The 22,513-nt window shown below is 37.0% G+C and overlaps 1 non-coding gene across 1 annotated transcript; it reads right to left on the bottom strand.

Moving 5' to 3' along the window:
* Positions 1–2,029: 2,029 nt before the first annotated feature.
* LOC148569135 (small nucleolar RNA R71) lies at positions 2,030–2,137 on the bottom strand. The gene has a single exon (XR_015881473.1). It is a non-coding gene; the product is annotated as a small nucleolar RNA R71 (small nucleolar RNA).
* Between the last annotated feature and the right edge of the window lie 20,376 nt (positions 2,138–22,513).

Genomic DNA, 22,513 nt, shown 5'->3' with positions numbered 1-22,513 from the left:
ATGTCTAATTCCTGGACTGAAACTTTAGACTAAGAATGCAAGATTCCTGGAATTCATATTAAAAATTTTGGAATCCTTATTTATTTATTTTTTCAATTAATTTTTCGAAAAAAATCCAAAAAAATTAGAAAATCATAAAAATCAAAAATATTTTTCTGTTTCTTGTTTGAGTCATGTGTCATGTTATAAGTTTGGTGTCAATTGCATATGCATCTTGCATTTTTCGAAAATTCATGCATTCATAGTGTTCTTCATGATCTTCAAGTTGTTCTTGGTAAGTCTTCTTGTTTGATCTTGATGTTTTCTTGTTTTGCATCTTTTGTTGTTTTCACATGCATTTTTTGTTTGTTAGAGTCTAAACATGAAAGATTTCTAAGTTTGGTGTCTTGCATGTTTTCTTTGCATTAAAATTTTTTTAAAAATATGTTCTTGATGTTCATCTTGACATTCATAGTGTTCTTGGTGTTCATCTTGACATTCATAGCATTCTTGCATGCATTCCTTGTTTTGATTCAAAAATAAAAGAGAAAAACATGAAAATGATGTTTTTAATTTTTTCTCTCTCATCAAAAAAATTCAAAAATAAAAAAAAATATTTTTCCCTCTTTTCTCTCATAAATTCGAAAATTTGAGTTGACTTTTTTCAAAAAATTTTAAAATCTAGTTGTTTCTTATGAGTCAAATCAAATTTTCAATTTAAAAATCTTATCTTTTTCAAAAAGCAAATCTTTTTCAAATTTCTTAGTTATTTTTGAAAATTCCAAAAATATTTTTCAAAAATATTTTTCTTATTTTTACATCAAATTTTCAAAAATAACAATAACAATTAATTTTTTGATTCAAAAATTTCAAGTTTGTTACTTACTTGTTAAGAAAGATTCAAACTTTAAGTTCTAGAATCATATCTTGTGATTTCTTGTGAATCAAGTCATTAATTGAGATTTTAAAAATCAAATCTTTTTCAAAAACTAATTTCAATCATATCTTTTCAAAAATATTTTCTTATCTTATCTTTTTCAAAAATTTGATTTCAAAATATCTTTTCTAACTTCCTAACTTCTTATCTTTTCAAAATTTGTTTCAACTAACTAACTAACTAACTTTTTGTTTGTTTCTTATCTTTTTCAAAACCACCTAACTAACTCTCTCCCTCTAATTTTCGAAAATATCTTCCCCTTTTTCAAAATTTCTTTTTAATTTACTAATTATTTTAATTTTTAAATCTTAGTTTTCGAAAACTACTAACATTTTTCAAAAACTATTTTCAAAAATCACTAACTCTTTTTCAAAAATTATTTTCGAAAATTCCTTCTCTCTCACCTCCTTCTATTTATTTATTCATCTACTAACATCTCTCCCTCACCCACTAAAAATCCGAACCCTCTCTCTCTTTCTAAGTTCAGATTTTTCTCTTCTTCTTTTCTACTAACAATAAGGAACCTCTTTACTGTGACATAGAGGATTCCTCTTCTTTTCTTTTTCTCTTCTCTGTCTTATGAGCAGGGACAGAGAAAAAGGCATTCTTGTTGAAGCTGATCCAGAACCTGAAAGGACTCTGAAGAGGAAATTAAGAGAAGCCAAATTACAACAATCCAGAGACAACTTGATTGAAAATTTCGAACAAGTAAAGGAGATGGCAGCCGAACCCAACAATAATGCAAGGAGAATGCTTGGTGACTTTACTACACCAAATTCCAAATTACATGGAAGAAGCATCTCCATTCCTGCCATTGGAGCAAACAACTTTGAGCTGAAACCTCAATTAGTTTCTCTGATGCAGCAGAACTGCAAGTTTCATGGACTTCCATCTGAAGATCCTTTTCAGTTCTTAACTGAATTCTTGTAGATCTGTGATACTGTTAAGACTAATGGAGTAGATCCTGAAGTCTACAGGCTCATGCTTTTCCCATTTGCTGTAAGAGACAGAGCTAGAATCTGGTTGGACTCTCAACCCAGAGATAGCCTGAACTCTTGGGATAAGCTGGTCACGGCTTTCTTAGCCAAGTTCTTTCCTCCTCAAAAGCTGAGCAAGCTTAGAGTGGATGTTCAAACCTTCAAACAAAAAGATGGTGAATCCCTCTATGAAGCTTGGGAAAGATACAAATAGTTGACCAAAAAGTGTCCTTCTGACATGCTTTCAGAATGGACCATCCTGGATATATTCTATGATGGTTTATCTGAGCTATCAAAGATGTCATTGGATACTTCTGCAGGTGGATCCATTCACCTAAAGAAAACGCCTGCAGAAGCTCAAGAACTCATTGACATGGTTGCTAATAACCAGTTCATGTACACTTCTGAAAGGAATCCTATGAATAATGGGACGCCTATGAAGAAGGGAGTTCTTGAAGTTGATACTCTGAATGCCATATTGGCTCAGAATAAAATATTGACTCAGCAAGTCAATATGATTTCTCAGAGTCTGAATGGAATGCAAGCTGCATCCAACAGTACTCAAGAGGCATCTTCTGAAGAAGAAGCTTATGATCTTGAGAATCCTGCAATAGCAGAGGTGAATTACTTAGGTGAACCTTATGGAAACACCTATAACTCATCATGGAAAAATCATCCAAATTTCTCATGGAAGGATCAAAAGCCTCAAAAAGGCTTTAATAATGGTGGAAGAAACATGTTTAACAATAATAAACCTTTTCCATCATCCACTCAGCAACAGACAGAGAACTCTGAACGAAATACTTCTAATTTAGCAAACTTAGTCTCTGATCTATCCAAGGCCACTGTAAGTTTCATGAATGAAACAAGGTCTTCCATTAGAAATTTGGAAGCACAAGTGGGCCAGCTGAGTAAGAGGATCACTGAAATCCCTCCTAGTACTCTCCCAAGCAATACAGAAGAGTACCCAAAAGGAGAGTGCAAGGCCATTGACATAAGCACCATGGCCGAACCCAAAGAAGGAGAGGAGGACGTGAATCCCAAGGAGGAAGACCTCCTGGGACGTCCAGTGATCAATAAGGAGCTTCCCTCTGAGGAACCAAAGGACTCTGAGGCTCATCTAGAGACCATAGAGACTCCACTGAACCTTCTTATGCCCTTCATGAGCTCTGATGAGTACTCCTCTTCTGAAGAGAATGAGGATGTTACTGAAGAGCAAACTGCCAAGTTTCTTGGTGCAATCATGAAGCTAAATGCCAAATTATTTGGCATTGATACTTGGAAAGTTGAACCTCCCTTGTTCATCAATGAACTAAGTGATCTGGATCAACTGACATTGCCTCAGAAGAGACAGGATCCTGGAAAGTTCATAATACCTTGTACCATAGGCACCATGCTCTTTAAGGCTCTGTGTGACCTTGGTTCAGGAATAAACCTCATGCCCCTCTCTGTAATAGAGAAACTGGGAATCTATGGGGTGCAAGCTGCTAAAATCTCATTAGAGATGGCAGACAATTCAAGAAAACAGGCATATGGACAAGTAGAGGACGTGTTAGTAAAGGTTGAAGGCCTTTACATCCCTGTTGATTTCATAGTCCTGGATACTGGAAAGGAAGAGTATGAATCCATCATCCTAGGAAGACCTTTCTTGGCCACAGCAAAAGCTGTGATTGATGTTGACAGAGGTGAACTAGTCCTTCAATGGAATGAGGACTCCCTTGTGTTTAAAACTCAAGGATCTCCCTCTGCAACCATGGAGAGGAAGCATGAAAAGCTTTTCTCAAAGCAGAGTCAACCCAAGCCCCCACAGTCAAACTCTAAGTTTGGTGTTGGGAGGCCACAACCAAACTCTAAGTTTGGTGTTGAACTCCCATATCCAAACTCTAAGTTTGGTGTTGGAGAGTCTCAACAATGCTCTGAACATCTGTGAGGCTCCATGAGAGCCCACTGTCAAGCTATTGACATTAAAGAAGCGCTTGTTGGGAGGCAACCCAATGTTTATTTATCTAACTCTATTATTCTTGTTTTTCATGTTTTCTTAGGTTCATGATCATGTGGAGTCACAAAATAAATATAAAAATTGAAAACGGAGTCAAAAACAGCAGAAGAAAAATCACACCCTGGAGGAGCATCTGCCTGGCATTCAACGCCAGAACAGAGCATGGTTCTGGCGCTGAACGCCCAGAACAAGCATGGTTCTGGCGTTCAACACCAGAAATGGCTAGTAAATGGGCGTTGAACGCCCAAAATGGGCACCAACCTGGCGCTGAACGCCCAGAGTTGTGTGCAAAGGCATTTTACATGCCTAATGGGTGCAGGGATGTAAATCCTTGACACCTCCGGATCTGTGGATACCACAGGATCATCTCAAGATCTGTGGACCCCACAGGATCATCTCAGGATCTGTGGACCCCACAGGATCACCTCAGGATCTGTGGACCCCATAGGATCCCCACCCACCTCACCCTCTCTCTCCATTCATGACCATCCCTTCTGTTTTCCATTTACCACTCACATCCATACACCCACTACCTTCAAAATTCAACATCTCTCCCACCCAATCCCACCCATATAGCCGAATACACACATCCATCCATCTCCTCCATATCTTCTTCTTCTTCTTCCATTCTTTCTTCTTTTGCTCGAGGGCGAGCAACATTCTAAGTTTGGTGTGGTAAAAGCATAGCTTTTTTTGTTTTTTTCCATAACCATTGATAGCACCTAAGACCAGAGAAACCTCTAGAAAGAGGAAAGGGAAGACAAAAGCTTCCATCAAGGGTCTATAGCTCAGTGGTAGAACATTTGACTGCAAATCAAGAAATCCCTGAGATACCTCAGGGGATACATTTTCTTCCACACAATCATTGGAAGCAACTAAGGGTGGAACATCAAGAGCACTCCATCATCCTTCATGAAATCAGAGAAGATCTAAAAGCAATGAAGGAGGAGCAACAAAGACAAGGAAGAAACATAGAAGAGCTCAAGGACATCATTGGTTCCTCAAGAAGGAAACGCCACCATCTCTAAGGTGGATTCATTCCTTGTTCTTATTTCTTCTGTTTTTCATTTTCAATGTTATGTGCTTATCTATGTTTGTGTCTTCATTACATGATCATTAGTAGTTAGTAACTCTGTCTTAAAGTTATGAATGTCCTATGAATCCATCACCTCTCTTAAATGAAAAATGTTTTAATTCAAAAGAACAAGAAGTACATGAGTTTCGAATTTATCCTTGAACTTAGCTTAATTATATTGATGTGGTGACAATGCTTCTTGTTTTCTGAATGTATGCTTGAACAGTGCATATGTCTTTTGAAGTTGTTGTTTAAGAATGTTAAATATGTTGGCTCTTGAAAGAATGATGACTAGGAGACATGTTATTTGATAATCTGAAAAATCATAAAAATGATTCTTGAAGCAAGAAAAAGCAGCAAAGAACAAAACTTGCAGAGAAAAAAATGGACGAAAAAAAATAGAAAGAAAAAGAAAAAGCAAGCAGAAAAAGCCAATAACCCTTAAAACCAAAAGGCAAGGGCAAATAAAATGGATCCCAAGGCTTTGAGCATCAGTGGATAGGAGGGCCTAAAGGAATAAAATCCTGGTCTAAGCGGCTAAACCAAGCTGTCCCTAACCATGTGCTTGTGGCGTGTAGGTGTCAAGTGAAAACTTGAGACTGAGCGGTTAAAGTCAAGGTCCAAAGCAAAAGAAGAGTGTGCTTAAGAACCCTGGACACCTCTAATTGGGGACTTTAGCAAAGCTGAGTCATAATCTGAAAAGGTTCACCCAATTATGTGTCTGTGGCATTTATGTATCCGGTGGTAATACTGGAAAACAAAGTGCTTAGGGCCACGGCCAAGACTCATAAAGAAGCTGTGTTCAAGAATCATCATACTGAACTAGGAGAGTCAATAACGCTATCTGAACTCTGAGATCCCATAGATGCCAATCATTCTGAACTTCAATGGATAAAGTGAGATGCCAAAACTATTCAAGAGGCAAAAAGCTATAAGTCCCGCTCATATGATTGAAGCTATGTTTCATTGATAGTTTGGAATTTATAGTATATTCTCTTCTTTTTATCCTATTTGATTTTCAGTTGCTTGGGGACAAGCAACAATTTAAGTTTGGTGTTGTGATGAGCGGATAATTTATACGCTTTTTGACATTGTTTTTAGTATGTTTTTAGTAGGATCTAGTTACTTTTAGGGATATTTTCATTAGTTTTTATGTTAAATTCACATTTCTAGACTTTACTATGAGTTTGTGTATTTTTCTATGATTTCAGGTATTTTCTGGCTGAAATTGAGGGACTTGAGCAGAAATCAGATTCAGAGGTTGAAGAAGGACTGCTGATGCTGTTGGATTCTGACCTCCCTGCACTCAAAGTGGATTTTCTGGAGCTACAGAACTCGAAATGGCGCGCTTCTAATTGTGTTGGAAAGTAGACATCCAGGGCTTTCCAGCAATATATAATAGTCCATACTTTCGCCAAGAATAGATGATGCCAGCTTTCTGCCCAAACCTGGCGTCCAGCGCCAGAAAAGGAGCCAAAATCAGAGTTGAACGCCCAAACTGGCACAAAAGCTGGCGTTCAACTCCAAGAAGGACCTCTACACGTGCAACACTCAAGCTCAGCCCAAGCACACACCAAGTAGGCCCCGGAAGTGGATTTATGCATCAATTACTTACTTCTGTAAACCCTAGTAGCTAGTTTATTATAAATAGGACCTTTCACTATTGTATTAGACGTCTTTTTGACCATCTTTGATCAGTTGTATGCTATCTTAGATCACGTTTGAGGGCTGGCCTCTCGGCCATGCCTGGACTTTCACTTATGTATTTTTAACGGTAGAGTTTCTACACTCCATAGATTAAGGTGTGGAGCTCTGCTGTTCCTCAAAGATTAATGCAAAGTACTACTGTTTTCTATTCAATTCATCTTGTTTCGCTTCTAAGATATTCATTCGTACTTCAATCTGAATGTGATGAACGTGACAATCATCATCATTCCCTATGAACGCGTGCCTGACAACCACTTCCGTTCTACCTTTGACTGAATGAGTATCTCTTAGATCTCTTAATCAGAATCTTCGTGGTGTAAGCTAGAATGATGGCGGCATTCAAGAGAATCCGGAAAGTCTAAACCTTGTCTGTGGTATTCCGAGTAGGATTCAATGATTGAATGACTGTGACAAGCTCCAAACTCGCGATTGCTGGGCGTAGTGACAGACGCAAAAGGATAGTAAATCCTATTCTAGCATGATCGAGAACCGACAGATGAATAGCCGTGCCGTGACAGGGTGCATTGACCATTTTCACTGAGAGGATAAGATGGAGCCATTGACAAGGGTGATGCCTCCAGACGATTAGCCATGCCGTGACAGGGCATTTGGATCATTTTCCCGAGAGAAGACCGAAAGTAGCCATTGACAATGGTGATGTATCACATAAAGCCAGCCATGGAAAGGAGTAAGACTGATTGGATGAAGATAGCAGGAAAGCAGAGGTTCAGAGGAACGAAAGCATCTCCATTCGCTTATCTGAAATTCTCACCAATGATATACATAAGTATTTCTATCCCTATTTTATTATATTATTTTCGAAAACTCCATAACCATTTGATATCCGCTTGACTGAGATTTACAAGGTGACCATAGCTTGCTTCATACCGACAATCTCCGTGGGATTCGACCCTTACTCACGTAAGGTATTACTTGGACGACCCAGTGCACTTGCTGGTTAGTTATGCGAAGTTGTGAAGATATGTTTAGACCATGGTTCTGTGCATCCGTTTTTGGTGCCATTGCCAGGGAATCAATTTCGAACAACAATTCACAACCTGAGTAGCAATTTCGCATACCAAAACCCCTCCAAGATGATTGAATTTGATGCTAAGGAGGAATGTGCACAACCTCTAAGGCATATCTCTTATGAAGAATTGGATGGGATAGAGCAAGAATTGAGTTCCCTTGGTGATGGAGATCAAGCATCAAGTCTTAGTGGTGAAGAATCCTTTGAGCATGAAGAACTTTCTCCCAAAGAGATGGAAAGCAATGTGGAGGCAAATCTCTCTTGTCCTCCCATTTGTGATTTGAGTAAGGGAAAATGTTTAGATAAAATTGTTGAACAAAGGATTGAAATTAAGAGATCTTGTGGAGAGGTTGAAGTCCTTAGAAAAAGGAGGATGGGAATTGAATACGCCTTGTCAAGACCCTTGGAATCACCTTTGCCTAGGTTGCCATCTACACCTTCATTTGAGTGGATGAAACTCATTTCTATAATCCCACTCGAATATGGCTTGCTTGAAACGGATGGTCAACTTAGGATGCTTTGTGGGATGAAGCATAAAAGAAAAATGTTTTGTGGTTGGTGTTGCAAATCAAGGCTCATTATGGTTGAAGCTTCAAAGAGCAAGAGTTGGACTAGTGCTCAATTGGATGGGTCTAGGAGAATAGATTGGTGCTCCTATGAGAATTCATCTCTCTTGCCACCCGGAGGAAATCACCATGATCAACTCAAGGACGGGTGTGAAAACAAAGTGTGGGATCCCGGATCGCACAAGGAAGATCAACTTTGGGAGCCTATGGTTTGTGAGGAACTCCATCAAAGCTTAGAGTTACTAATGTTGAATGATGAAGCACAATGGAAGTCCAAGCATTGGTGGATGTTCAAGGATGGATTCAAGCACAAGCCACCTTGACGAAGAGCTCCCCATAAGTCCAACTTAAGGACAATAAACAAAAGTGCTAGGTGGGAGACACCCCATCATGGTAACATCTTTTCATTTTTCCTTTTTGTACATATTGGTAATTTAGGTTTAATTTCATGTTTTGTTTGATTAGTTGAGTTTAATTGGGAGTCTAGTAGGTCAAATAAGGTTTTATGATGTTTTGGTAGTTGTTTGGAGGTTTGAAATGCTTGGTTTGGTGCAAAGATATAGAAAAATTTTGAAAAACAGAGCACCATCCACGCGCACGCGCACCTGGCGCGTACGCGCGCCTCAAGCATTTTCGACCATCCACGCAGACGCGCCATGTACGCGTACGAGTGGATTGATTTTTCCACTTCCCATACATTCACCCGAGAGTTGTGCATGAAGTGTGCCAACTTTGTGCCCCAGGGCACGCGAACGCGTACCTTTCGCGTCCGCGTCGACTCTCTGCTTTGCCATGCACGCGTACGCGCACTGCACGCGTACGCGTCGCTTCCATTTCATCAATCCACGCTTACGCGCACATGACACGCACGCATGGATTGCCCTGTTTCACTCACCTTCTTTTCTTCTCCTCTTTCCATTTCTTTCCTTCTTCTCTTCTCTTTCCACCCTTCAATCATCATCCAACACTACCAAACATCATATAACACCATTTTTTTTTAGTTAGTTGGTTAGTTTAATTTTTGATTTCCATTATAAGTGTTGGATTACTGATCTTGTTTACCATTTACTGCTGCTTATTACTAATGGGATGTTAGTCTAACATCATTGTTGTTATTGTCATTGTTGGATTCCTTTGTTGAGGTTGCAATCTATTACTTGGTTTGGAATTTTTCATGTTTAAAACTTTTGAATACCAAGTACTTGTTACATTGCCTTCATGCATCTTATCTCTTTGAATTGCATGTTTTGGCCACCATGCATTCATATCTATTGTTAGGCAATTGTATATTATCATTGCATTTTTTTTAGGTGATGCTTGTTTATGGTTTACCCTTATTCACATCACTTATTCCATGCATTGAGATTGTGGAATTGTGAAATTGGATCGAAAGCTTACCTAGTGACATATTTTTGAGCTTTGTAAGGCTTTGTGGGCCATGCTTGCTATGTGATTGATTTTTAACTTCTATATCCTTTTTCCTAAGTTCCATAGCATCCATGTGTTTCACCTCTATGTCACTTAGGTGCTGCAACAATTCAATAAGTGTCATTGTTTGATGTGTGAGCTCTCTATACCATTTTGTTCATCAAAATTACTTACACATCAATCAATGTCCATGCATTATTAATTTCACAATTGCTTATTTTTGCTTGAATACTTTTATACTTTTTTTCATTACTTGTTTGGTTGCCTTAACCTACAAACCTTTTAAAGTATTTCAAGCACACTAGAATGAGTGAAGTGCATGTTTTCCTTTGCGCAATGGTGACATAACTTTTTATACTCGTGTGTGTGTGTGTGTGTGTTCTAAACTGCGCGTAATTTTAGAACCCACACACCTATTTTTCATCAGTGTCACACTAATTCACTCGCTCAATTCTAATGATTCACCTCATTCCAACAATTCACGCTTCCTAGCTTTTATATGTTTTCATCTTACGGTGTTTATTTTGTTTTTCATGATTGATGCACCATAAGCAAAAATGGAAGTGGAAGGAAGAACACGCAGCACCGATTGACCTACCAGCTGAAGGTAGCAACTCGGAAAGTCGCCGTACCCCCTTGTTCATCTTTGAATGCACCGAGGACGGTGCAAACTTTTAAGTGTGGGGAGGTCGTCCGACCGCTCGGCATTTTTGGGTGACAAGTTCCTAATCCCAACACTTTTGCATTTCATTTTAGGATTCCTAGTTGCACTTTCTTATTTTGCATATGTATATATTAAGCTTAGTCAAAATCATGATATTTTCCAAGAATTTTACCTATAGGGCACCCCACCCCAATTGATTGAAAAAATTTTTTTTAGAACTTGCTTGAATTATATACTTTGTGGAACATGATTTATGAGCTAAGAATACAAGCATGTGAGATTTGAGCCTAATTGTGTGGTTACATCATACATAACCACTTACTTTCATTCTTGTGTGCATTATTCTCTTCTTATGATTGTAATCTTTGATTTGTTTGATTCTTTATTTCCATTACTTTGTGTATACATGCATTTATATGATTGAGGCCATTGTTCAAATAGCTCACTTACCCAAATAGCCTACCTTTTATCTTCCATTGTTAGCCAATTTGAGCCTATGCTTAACCCATTTGTTCTTAATTGAAGCACATTACAAGCCTAAGTGAAAAACAATAAATATTCCTTAATTTGGATCTTTGATTAGCCTAGGCTAGTGAGAGTGTTTACCATTTAATTTTGGGAGAGTTGGGAATATTGGTTAGAGATAAAACTGTGTTTTTGTATTTGTGTTGAGAATCTTGGGAATTGGGAACATACTCATGTATTAATCATGTGTAAACCATATGCATTGATGTTTTTGTATATATTTTAGTTTGAAAAAAAATGAGAAAAACAAAAAGGAAAAAAAAAATATATATATATATAAGAAGGAAAAAAAAGAGAAAATATATAGAAAAAGAAAGAAAAAGAATTACAATAAAAAAGGGACAAAAATGCCCCAAAGCAAGGTTCAATAAAAGTCAATGCATATGGGTGGTGATCAAAAAGAGAATGCATGAGTGTGTGAAAAAAGTGAACAATGGGTAGTTAGGTTTGTTTATAATTGTATAGGTTGTCATAGGTTAGGTGAAAAGTTTAAGTTAATCAAAGATTCAAATCCCAAGCCCACTTGACCATATGCATCCTACCTTGACCCTAACCCTATTACAACCTATGGGAAGTCCTCATGATATTTGTATGCATGCATGGAATAATTGTTGATTGTTAGATGAAAAACAAATCTTGGAAAACATTATTAGGGGAGAATTGAGTGAATCAACCCCATACACTTGAGTGACTAGAGCGGATACACATCCGGTGAGGGTTTGATTGCTCAATTACATGTATCTACCCATGATCATCTTTTCTTGCAAGTTTGTAAAATCTTTTTAATAATTCAATCCAATTGTGGGTTGAGTGATTGCTATTGCCTTAGCCCTTGTATTTGTATATGTATTCTTGGAAATTGATTTATTTTGACTAAGTGGATGCACTCATGTAGATAGATTGCATATAGATAGGTTGCATGTAGTTAGTTTGCATTGAATAAATGTTGATATCCCTTTGCTTCTTTCTTGATTTTAGCATGAGGACATGCTTAGTTTAAGTGTGGGGAGATTTGATAAACTCCAATTTTGTGGTTTATCTTATGCTTAATTTGGGGGATTTTATCACTTTTTCCCACATTTATTCAATGAAATAACATGGTTTTGCAATTCTCCCTTGATTTGTGCTTAAATGTGAAAACCTGCTTTTTAGGCCCTTAAATTGGTGATTTTAATCCACTTTAATTCCATTCGATGCCTTGATGTGTTTGTTGAGTGATTTCATGTTCATAAGGCAAGTATTGGATGGAAGAAGTGAGGAGAAAAGCATGCAAAGTGGGAGAACTCATGAAGAAATGAAGGAACCGTAAAGCTGTCAAGCCGACCTCTTCGCACTCAAACGACCATAACTTGAGCTACAGAGGTCCAAATGAGGTGGTTCTAGTTGCGTTGGAAGGATAACATCTGGGCTTCGAAATGATATAAAATTTGCCATATGTTACTTCGCGCCCAGAGGCGCGCACGAGCACTTTGCGCGCGCGCGCCGATTCTGCCGTGGCCCACTAAGGTGAAATCGCCCCCAGCGATTTCTGAAGCACTTTGGGCCCAACCCAACTCATTTCTAATGCTATTTCATGCAGAATTCAAGTTTGGGCAAAGGAGGGGAGCAATTAGTTTAGCCAATATGAGCCTTTAGTTAGATTTCTAGAAAGAGAAGCTCCTTCTTCTCTCTAGAATTAGGTTAGGTTAATTTTCATCTTAGATCTAGGTTTAATTCATGCTTTGATTTACTTTTCCTTTACAATTTCTTGTTCATCTACTATTCCTCTCTCTAATTTTGTATTTCATTCTTGTAATTGCTTACTTTGTTGTTGATACACTTTTGTTCTTCCATTTTTCTTTAATGCAATTTATAATTCATGTTCCTTTATTGTTGATTTGATTTGTTGTTGTTTAATTTCTTGCAATTGAGTAGTGTAGATTTACTTTTCTTGCTATTTTACTATGCTTTCCTTTTATGCCTACCAAGTGTTTGACAAAATGCTTGGTAGGATGTTAGAGTAGATTTTGAGCATTCTTGGCTTAGAAAGAGTGATTAGGCAATCTTGAGTCATGAAAATCCAACTTATGTTGGCGATCTAGAGTTGTTAGCTAGTATTGTTTCCATTGACGCTAATCTTTTGCTAATTTAATTAGTAAGTTGATTAGGACTTTTGGATTGAGATTAGCTAGTCTCGTTAGACTTTCTCCCTATTTGTTGGAGATGACGTAATGAGATAAATTCTTGTTTATATTTGTGACATGATTAATTAGTCTTGTTTGACATTCTCCCGATGTGTGAGTTAACTAAATAAGGCGAATTAATTATTGCATGACTAGGATAGAAAGCTTATGATCTCAACCCTTGCCATGAATGTCTCTCTTTATTAATTGCTTCCTTTAATTGCTTTCTTTACTTTTCTTGTCATTTACTTTCTTGCCCAATTATCAACCAAACCCCCATTGATCTTCATAGCCAATAATTAAACACTTCATTGCAACTCCTTGTGAGACGACCCGGAGTCCAAATACTCCGGTTAAATTTCATTGGGGATTGTTATTCGTGACAACCAATATTTTTGCATGTGAGGATTCTTTGTTGGTGTAGAACTATACTTGCAACGAGAATTCATCCAATTGAGGAAATTCTATATCAACAAAAGTTCACGCATCAGTGGCCCTCTTTGGAATTTAGAAATCTGGCTAAATGACATTTCCGAAAAGTTCATGAAACAAGATGGGGGCAATATTTCAGAAAAATAGCACACCGAAGGTTTTCTATTAGTCCCCTTTCAGCCGAACTTCAAGGATGCTACTTTGACTGAAGACCTCTTCTGGGCTGTATTTTCACTATTCCATTCTTGCAAAAGCTTTCAAAATAAGGACTTGACGTTTACCCTTTTTTACGTCAAAGTTGTGGACCAGGTTGGTTCAATGATGAAAACGACATGGCTAATGCGACTTGGGCCAATTTCCTTGTTGTTCAGGTATTTTCGATAGGAATACCTCTGTACAAGAAAGAACAGTTCAAAGTGACTCTCCATGCTTCCGTTTATGTTGCAAGACAAATGGGCTTCTCCCAAGCCATCCCATTACATGTCCCTCGAAAAGACAATGCTCTCTGTCACTTCAAATTTAACTCGAAGAAAGATATCCAAAGATGCCTTGACGTCAACCATACACATCGAAGCAAATACTCTCATCTATCTTACGCACGCAGTGCATTCGTTACTAAGTCTTTCATCGAGTGGTGGAACAATTAATACTCTCGATATAATCGTACCTTGGATGAGATCAAGGAATCGTCGATTAAAATCCTCCAAGCAGCTGAGGCCTCACCCAAAAAAGCTCCGAAAAGGAAAATCAAAGCTTCAGTAAAATCCAACCAACCACGACAAAAAATCTAGAAAGTTTCGACCAAAACCTTGAAGTCTGTAAAGGTAAACACCTGGTTGACCATTCCTATAAAACTTTTATCATCATATTTATTTTAATATACCTTGTATTAACTGTTCGATTTTAATTCAGGAGCAATCATCAAGTGAAAGCACTTCTAACGAGAACCAACAACCATCTCAATCGAATATTTTTTCTTCATCCTCCGATGGTTCAGATTCAGATGACTCGTCAGAGACTTTTTCATTCCCACATCTCCAACAAAGAAAATCTACCTAGGTATAATTATTTTTCAATTCAAACTTTTTTAATCGATTTCGAATTGTTTTACTTACAAAGATTTCTATCATGACAAAGGCTGGGAAATCTGCTCGATCAATCCCTTTCTCACCAATTGTACCAATTGGACCAAAAAAGCAAGAAGACCAACATGGATTGGAACTTCAAGAATATCAACCTTCTCCTCAAACCATCATCATGGCCGATCCCATCCAAATTATTCTTCCATCAATTGTTGAAAATCAAAACCTGGTGGATCTAAGCCAAGAAAAATCTCCAACTCCTCAAGCTGTGAACATTTCCACTCTTTCTTCTCCCATTAATGTCAATCTTATTATCGACTCTCCAACTTCACAAACCCTCAACTCACCTGTTTGAGAAACCATAGAGATTACACCTTCTCCACAAAAAATACCAAGTCCAATAAAACCAACTGAACCATCTTTTTTACAAGGTCCCGAACTTTCGAAAGAGACCCCAGTCATTGTTCCCAATCTTCAGGATGTTGACTTGGCTAGACTGGTAGCTTTCTTGACCAAAATCACTCAAGAAAACAAAATTTCTGTCTCGATTCCGATTACTAAAGATTACCAACATCAAATCTTCCTGCAAATCTCAACTCCAAAACTCTCGAGCAATTAACTTCTCTTCTTAGGCTGTTAACCCACACTGCTGATGAATGGGTTGCACAACCTAGTTTGAACAACCTCTTGTCTAACATCTTGAGTTCCTCTCTTGAATTCTAGGTCCCACCTCAATTTTCCTCCATAGTGAGAATATTCACAAGAGTTTCGAACAACTTTGCTATCGCTCAAAACAGGTTAAAGGATGCCATGGAAAGAGTGGCCAAGATTGAGACAGAATCGAAAGAGGTTGGCATTGTCTTTCAATCAATACAAACAGAAAGAAGAACTTGAAAGGAAACTTGCTTAGATTCGAGAAAGAGAAGCTGAATTAACAGGGCCCTATGTCATAGCACAGCAAAAAAAACAAGAACTTTTCAAGGAGCTTTGCAAAGTGAAAACTAAACAAGAAGTCAGCAGAAGGTACGACAGGGCTCAATCAGAAGAGCATGATGAAGTCGAAGCTTACTCTGCTCTTAATAGCGAAAAGGTTCAACTCCGCTTCGAACTCGAAGAACTATTAGCACCTTTCTTACCGAAAATTTAATTCTGACAAACTCTTTTTTTTCTTTTTTTTTACTTGTACCTTCTTTTATATATTTAGACTTCATCTTCCATACATTGATATTGCTTTAATTACAATTTCTGAATCAATATATTTAATTTGGTAGGCGTTCCCAGAATACAAATTGATCACCTGAAAAGGTAATTCCCAATTATGGGACCATTTACCAAAAAATTTTGACTTCTTTTCTGTTGGCAATATAACTTTTAACACTAACTCTCCCACGCTAAAGCACTTTTCTTTCACTCGACGGTTATAACTTCGAGTAATATTATTCTTCTGATGAATCATATTCTCAAGTGCTAAAATGCGTTCTTGATTTAAATCATTCAACTCATCATACATTAAATTCCAATAATCTTCAATTGTTAAATCATCTTGCCTCATGATGCAGAATTTATAACCACAAACTAACCGGCAAGTGCACCGGGTGAGTGAGGATCGATTCCATGAGGATTGATAGATTAAGCAACAATGGTTACATGATTTGCTTAGTTAAACAAACATAAAATGGTGTTTGAAGGTTCAAAAGCATTAACAGCAAATTCAGAATATCAGAAAACAAGCAGTAAACAAGTTGTGAATAATATATGGAGAAACATTTAAGGCTTCAGAGTTATCTATCTTCCGGATTGACTTTTCTTACTAACTGTTTTAATCATGCAAGATTCAATTCATGGCAAACTATATGTGACTAAACCCTAATTTCTTAGACCTTTTTAGTCTCCTCTAACCTTCATCAACCGCCAATTCCTTTGTCACTTAATTCCAATTAGAGGGTGAAGTTCAATTCTAGTTTATATGCCACAAAAATCCTAATTACCCAAATATAAGAGGATTATATGTCACGTATCCCGTTAAGTCCAGATAATTAGAAATTTAGGAGAATATGTTTTCAAGCTTTTGTTCAAGTAAAGAGCTTTTCCAAGTTATACAAGAACTTAATTAGATTAAAGGTCATACTTCTGTTCCACCCAAATTCATAAGATAAAGAACGAAAACAATTCTTGAATTATAAATCAGTACGTGAATTAAAATAGAAAAATAATAGTATCAATCCATACAATAGACAGAGCTCCTAACCTTAACAGTGGAAGTTTAGTTGCTCATGGTTCAGAGAGAAAACTAGGATTCGTAAAAACTGTAAATTGCAGAATGAGGTAGAAGAGAAGAGATGGGATTCTAATCCTAATTAATGTAAAATTATAATTTTTAAAACTAAATAATATCTTTTCCTATTTTAAAATAAAATAAAAGTTCAATCAAAATTAATTAAGCTTCATGCGCAGCCTTGTATGAGTGTCTGGGGACCACTTGGGTTATTAGGATCCATGCTAAACTTGGAAATTCTCAAGTTCAGCGTGGATGAGGTAGTGTCTCCTTTGGTGCGTCCCTTGAGTCCACGCTGAACTTGGAAAATATCAAGTTCAGCGTGGATGATACAGTGTGTTACTTGTGCTTTCCTTTGAATCCATGCTGAACTTGGGAAATCCCAAGTTCAACGTGGAGAGATGCGTGTGATTTCCCTTGGAGTTTTCGAGCCCACGCTGAACTTAGAAGAAGAGAAGTTCAGCGTGGAGGAGGCAGAGATTGCTGAAGAAGAAGTGTGCACTATTATACATAGTTGGAAAGCCCTGGAAGTTAGCTTTCCAATGTCACTAAAATCACATCAATTGGATCTCTGTAGCTCAAGTTATTTCTGTTTGAGTGCAAGGAGGTCGGGGTTGACAGCATCATTTGCTTTCTTCCTTTTCTGCTACAAAACTCTGTCAAATCCATCTGAATGCTACCTGGAATAAATAGAATTACACACAACTCAAAGTAGCATCCATAGTGGCTAGAATATATTTAAATCTTGATTAAACTTCAATAATTTGAATGCAAATTCACTAGGAAAAGATAGAGAAGATGCTCACGTATCACAACACCAAACTTAAATTGTTGCTTGTCCTCAAGCAACCAAAATTAGTACATGATCAAGATGTGAATTTGCATGAGAAGCGAGAGTTCAGTTATGCTCATGTCTCTTCTTAAAGTGGGGTTTATCTATTGTAACTCTGAATAGTTTTGGCATCTCACTCTCCTTTGAATCAGAGTGATGTCAGTGTCATTCGGAATTAGAATCCGGATCATATTATGAATTCTCTGATCTTTATACTCCAGTTTAATCCTTGAACACAGCAAATTTACTTTAATTCTCTTTTCTTTGGTGCTTTGCACCTTGAGCCTAGCCGTGACTTTAAATGTTTTGTCTCAAGCTTCACTTGACACAAAAACACCACAAGTACTTGACTGGGGAACTCTCTTTAAGCTCTGATTGCTCTTTTAGCTTCTCCCAGACAGTGGTGCTCAAAATGTTTAGCATACTCTGCTGAATGCATTTGGTCACGACTCTAAATATTCCATCTCAAGGATTACTTGAAATAAGAATACCACAAGCATATAACTAGGAAAACAACTATTTGAGCTTTTAATCATGTCAGACCTCCCTAGTCATTGATGCTCAGAGTCTTGGACCTTGCTTTTATTTTTCTTTTGCTGTTTTTTTGCTTTAAGGATTAAGCTTTCACTAATTTCAGAGAAGTCATAATAGTTCTCTAAATTCTTGTTCCTTATACATCAACATCCTTTGATTCAAATTCGGATATGCACTGTTCATGTCATGCATTCAGGATTACAGAAAATACCACCACATTTAAGTAAATAAGACTATTCTTCAATATAAACTCAATCTCTCATGGAATACATCTTTTTCTTTTCTTTTTGATTTCAAGCTCAGTGAGTAATACATGAGACATCCCTTCAGACTAAAAATCAAATAACATAATAAATAGTAAATTAAACTAGAACCTAGGAATTGAAATAAAAACTGATCATGCAATAACAAAAATAGCAGAAAATAGGAATATAACATAATAAGAACTAGGGGTGTTCACGGTGCGGTTTGGTTTGGTTTTAAGAGAAAAAGTCATCCGATCCGAACGTTTAATTTATGTGCGGTGTGGTTTGGATTGGATGAACTTTTTTGAAAATCCGTTCCGATCCGATTACAAGCGGTTTGGATCGGTTTGGATTTGCGATTTTTTAAATAAAAAAAAAATAAATACATATAACATGTCTTAACATCAAATTTTAAATAATCAACAATGACATAACAAGTCGTAACATATCTTAAAAAGCCAACGATAACATAACAATAGAAATAAAATTATAGGTTAGTTAAAATAAATAAATAAATAATATTTTAGACATAAAATATTTATTAAATAATAATAATACATGAATAATAGAAAAATGTATAACAAATTGAACATGTTATAAATATAATTGTAAATATAATAATAAAATAATAATACTATAGCACATTGTGCGGTTTGGATTGGATTGGATTGGTTATGAAAAGTAGATCCGAAATCCGATCCAATCCAGCGGTTTGCAAAAAATAGAATCCAATCAAATCTGAATTAGTGCGGTTTTAATCAGTTTTCAGTTTGGATTGGATTGGATGAGCGGTTTAATTTGGATCGGTTTGGATTTGAACACCCCTATTAAGAATGGGAGGAAATATAGAATGAAAGGAACTCAACCACCTCAGTTATCCTAGTGGCCATCTCATTCTTTAGGCTGTGGTCCTCCGTGAAGATGATTCGCCTCCCTTTGGTGCCATTAAAATACACAGAAAAGCCATAAGCGAAGCGACAACACCAAACCTAAAAGTTTGCTTGTTCTCAAGCAAAGAAAAACTGAAAACAGGGAGGGACATAAAAAAAACGTATGGAGGAGTAAAAACAAATATTAATACAAAAGAAGTCAAAAATAATAATAAGACAAGAAAGATAAAAATTAAAAGTTTATATATATATATATATAATTATTTATTTTAATTTAATTTTTAAATTTTTTTGTTTTTTGTTTTTTTTGTTATATATATATATATATATATATATATATATATATATATATATATATATATATATATAGTTGTATGTAAGAGGGGGTGGGGGGTGCGGGGTGGGGGGCGTATGTGATGGGATTATGGGAGGGGTTATGATATATATAAGAGGAAAGGAGGGTTACAGGGGTGTTGGGAATATATGCAGGGATGGAGTTGTGATTAGGGAATGATAGGATGGGGAATCAGGTGAATTGGAAAAAGGGGGGAATCGATCAGAGATGGCATGTGATTTGGATGAGATTTGATGAGGAGATATGATTCCACGCTGAACTTGAAGGTGAGCAAGTTCAGTGCCATGATATACACCATGAAACTCCTCCTTTCACATTAAACTTGGAAAATCTCAAATTCAGCGTGGACCTGGCAGAACCAATCATTTCTAAAGTGGCCAAAAATTTTTTAAGTGTTCGGTTCCTGTTCTAAAAATTTCAAAAAATTTTGCATGATCAAAACACATGTAAAACGAAGGAAAATAGTAAAAACTCAATAAAAATTAAATAAATAATAAAACTACTACAACGAAAAATAGACAGAATACGAAATCATCGGGTTGCCTCCTGACAAGCGCTTCTTTACCGTCACTAGCTTGACGGTCAGCTCCTCTAAGGAGGAGGATCATAGGGGCTCAGCTCTTCACCCCTCACTGTGAATCTTCTCCCTGTGTCCCCATAACCTAGCTCAACATGCTCAAGAGAAAGAATTCTATTTACTGTATAAGTCCACACTGGATTGCTAGTCAACACCACCTTCATTTCTGAGGAGAAACCTTCAGTGGGGATTGAAGAACAGAAGATTGACGGTTTAGAATTCAGAACAAATTCTCGTTGCAAGTATAGTTTCTAAACCAAGCAATCAACCTTTCTTACAAAAGTTTTGGTTGTCACAAGTAACAAACCCCTTTAAAATTGATAACCGAAGTATTCAAACCTCGGGTCGTCTTCTCAAGGAATTGCAGGGAGGTATGTTCTTATTATTGGTTATGAAGATTGTAAATTGGAGTTTTGAAAGTAAGGAGCAAGTAATTTAAATTGCAATTAAAATAAGTAAATGACTGTAAAATAAACTTTTGGTAAGGTATGAGAAATTGGAATTCCTATCCTAATTATCCTTATCAATGGTGATGAGAATTGAGTCTTAATTCCACTTAGTTAGCCTTTACTAAAGCAAGAGAAGGTCAAGTGGATTGATTAGTCTGATCTTCAGGTTCTAGTCAATTCCTAAGAAAGGACTGGAATTATTGAAGTTCAATTCAATTAGCAAAAATAACAATTATCGATCACGTTGAGTTTGATAACTCCTGAGTTACTGATTTCTTAACCAAGACCAAAAGGGAAAAAGTAAATCTACTCGAATAAAAATATCTTTAGATTGGAAGTAACGGTAACATAAATAAAAAAGAGCGATCATAAACTGAAATACCTCAAATAACATTAATTAAGAGAATTATCTGTAACATAGAAAAGTTCATAAATTAAATTGAGAAGATAATAAAAAGGAAAGTTGAACCTGATAAAAAGGGGCAATCATGAAAGCGAGAAAAATCCTAAATCCTAATCCTAAGAGAGAGAGGAGAGAACCTCTCTCTAAAAACTACATCTAAATCATGAAAAGTGAATAATTGGAGACTCCTCCTTGACTGGATGCATTCTCCCACTTTATAACCTCTAATCTGTGCTTTTTGTACTTGGATCTGGGCCAAAAAGGGCTTTAGAAATCGCTGGGAGCGTTTTCTGTAATTTCTGGTGCGTGGCCTCTGTCATGCATCCGCGTCATCTGCGTTTTGCTCGTGGCACGCGATCGCGTCAGTCACGCATTCGCGTCGCTGTCTTTTCGTGCCAGGCATGCGGCCGCGTCGCCCACGCGTTCGCGTCGCTGCCAGTTTCTTCAAAAACTCCATTTTGTGCTTTCCTTACATTTTTGTATGTTTCCTTTCCATCCTTTAAATTATTCATGCCTTAGAAGGTCTGAAACTACTCAACACACAAATCACGACATCGAATGGTAATAAAGGGTAATTAAAATAATTATTCTTAAAGCATAGGAAACATGTTTTTCACATATCCCACATAATAAGGAGGGAAAGTAAAACCATGCAATTAACATGAATAAGTGAGTGAAGGATTGAATAAATCACTTAAATTAGACACAAAATATATCATAAAATATGGGTTTATCAGGGAACTTTTTGTTTCTCCATCCCCTGGGTACTTTCTTCTTTTTGGGAACCTCCTCCTTGGTGGATGATGCATTCCCGACACCAAACTTAGATTTGATGTCAGGAGGAATTTATTGATTGTCACCAAATGAGGTTTGAGCTGCAGATTCTGCTGTGATCATCAGGGAGTTCTTAAAGGTTTGGATCAATAAGATCAGTCTGCATGCACCTCTCTTCTTCACCTGCTGAATGTATATCTTTGAAGACATGAAAGACTAGTTGCTCATTATGCACTCTAAGCACTAATTCACCTTCTTCCACATCAATTAGAGCTCTTCCTGTGGCTAAGAATGACCTTCCTAGAATTATAGAGGTATTCTCATCCTCCCCTGTGTCAAGAATCACAAAATCTGCTGGGAGGAAGAACTTACCCACTTTGACCAAGATATTCTCCACTAATCCGTATGCAGGCTTTATAGATTTGTCTGTCATCTGTAATGCTATCCTTGTGGGTTGTGCCTCTTGGATTTTCAGCTTCTTCATCACAGACAAGGGCATTAAATTGATGCTTGCTCCCAGATCACATAATGCTTTCTCAAAGGTTGTGCACCCACTGGTGCATGGAATTTGAAAGCTCCCTGGATCCGGCATCTTCCTTGGCCAGTTATTCTGAAT

The sequence above is a fragment of the Arachis ipaensis genome, chromosome B4, assembly GCF_059453495.1.
Source record: "Arachis ipaensis isolate K30076 ecotype BB chromosome B4, ASM5945349v1, whole genome shotgun sequence".
Taxonomy (NCBI): domain Eukaryota; kingdom Viridiplantae; phylum Streptophyta; class Magnoliopsida; order Fabales; family Fabaceae; genus Arachis; species Arachis ipaensis.
The sequence above is the reverse complement of the archived record's forward strand: the minus strand, read 5'-3'. Positions and strand labels throughout refer to the sequence as shown.